This window comes from Octopus bimaculoides, chromosome 27 (genome assembly GCF_001194135.2).
Source record: "Octopus bimaculoides isolate UCB-OBI-ISO-001 chromosome 27, ASM119413v2, whole genome shotgun sequence".
Lineage (NCBI taxonomy): Eukaryota > Metazoa > Mollusca > Cephalopoda > Octopoda > Octopodidae > Octopus > Octopus bimaculoides.
In genome coordinates, this window is record NC_069007.1 from 8373943 (window position 1) to 8375953 (window position 2011).

At 36.2% G+C, this 2011-nt stretch overlaps 1 protein-coding gene across 1 annotated transcript in view; it reads right to left on the reverse strand.

Annotated features, from left to right (window-relative positions):
• Positions 1-2011, reverse strand: part of LOC106876113 (uncharacterized) — a 172970-nt gene that overhangs the window by 38513 nt on the left and 132446 nt on the right. The gene's annotated exons all lie outside the window — the stretch shown is intronic.

Sequence of the window (2011 nt, forward strand, 5' to 3'; positions counted from 1 at the left end):
TCCTCAGCAGTTACAGCCCATGTTTCACTGCCATGTAGCATGGTTGTTCGTATGCATGCGTCATACAGTCTGCCTTTTACTCTGAGTGAGAGTCCCTTTGTCGCCAGCAGGGGTAAGAGCTCTCTAAACTTTGCCCAGGCTATTCTTATTCTAGCAGCTACACTTTCAGCGCACCCACCCCCACTACTAACTTGGTCGCCCAGATAGCGGAAGCTATATATATATATATATATATATATGTATGTATATACACATATATTATAAATATTTGTGTGTGTGTGTATCTGTATACATACATATACATCTGAATACATACATACATACCAGTCATGTCTTTTTAGTATGTGTGTTGTTTTTGTGCAAGTGTGTGTGTGTGTGTGTGTGTGTGTGTGTGTGTGTGTATGTATATACGAGTGAGTGGTCAAATGGAAGAAGGGCACTCAACCAATTTATTGGGAGTTACATGTATGATTCAAATTCATTGGTGCTCCAAGAGTTTCAAGTGTGATGCTAATCGTCAACCATTTTCAATTTGAATTCAAATTCAAAATGGCTGAAGATTAGCATCATTCTAGAAACACTATAAGCGCCAACGAATTTGAATCAAGCTGTTTTGATTCATATATATATATATATATATATATATAGATAGATAGATAGATAGACAGATAGCTAGATATATATGTGTATGTATATATATATATATATATATATATATATATATGTATATGTATATGTATATGTGAAGGCGCATGGCTCAGTGGTTGGAGCGTCAAGCTTACAACTGTGAGGTTGTGAGTTTGATTCCCGGACCGCGGTGTGTGTTGTGTTCTTGAGCAAGACACTTAATTTCATGTTACTCCAGTTCACTCAGCTGTAGAAATGAGTTGTGATAGCACTGGTACTAAGCTGTATCAGTCCCTTTGCCTTTCCCTTGGATAACATCAGTGGCATGGAGAAGGGAGGCTGGTATGCATGGGTGACCACTGGTCTTCCACAAAAACAACCCTAGGTTGTGTGTTCGCCAGTGAGGCGACTTTCCGCCTAGACTTATACCCCTGAGGAGAACCTCTTAGTTGCACCCATGGTCATTCGTGACCGACAGAGTTTAGTTTTATATATGTATATATCTGTGTGTGTGTGTGTGTGTATGTGCGTGTGTGTTCGTGTATTGTGGTGAACATTCTCCACACCACACAACACCATTATCCCCCAACCATTTTACATTACATCTGAATGTATGTAGCTTCATGTGTGTGAATATATGTGCAAAAGTGTGTGTGTGTCTGCACGAGAATAAGAGTGAGAGAGAGAAATAGAGAGATTAGTTAAGGTTATCAACCCTCTAATGAGATACCCAAGCTTGGCACCCCACTTTAAAGCAATTTCGTGGTAACTGATAATTGAGAAGATATTGTGTATTATCACACCTCTCATCAGCTGTTTGGGATGATAAACAACACTGTCATTCATATATATGACGATGATGATGATGATATATATATGTAAATATATATATATGTATACGATGTACTACTCATCTCATGAGACATCGCAGCATCTTTTCATTTAGAGGTAAGTGCACATATGTATACATTTGCATGTGTGTGTGTGTGTGTGTTTGAAACATATGGACAAATAGATAAATGAATAGTCAGAAGAGAAAAGCAAGACAGACAGAGACATAAACTAACATATGGATTATATATATGCATATATATATATATTTGAAAAGATTTGTAAAAGTACCACACGAGTAAGTAGATATTGAAGATGAATAAAAATGAAAATGCTACTTTTTTAAAACATTTTTTGGGTGTTTTAATTGATTTACATGTTTCGGTTTTTTGGGAAAACCTTATCAAAAATGAATATAAAATATGTGAGAAGAGAAAAGGGCTATTAATAAAATAAAATTGAAATTAAAATTAAAAATGACATTCATAGTTTACTGTTATTTCTTGCATGCGCACATGGTCCTTTCCTTGAGTTCTGAAAACATGGTAATTCC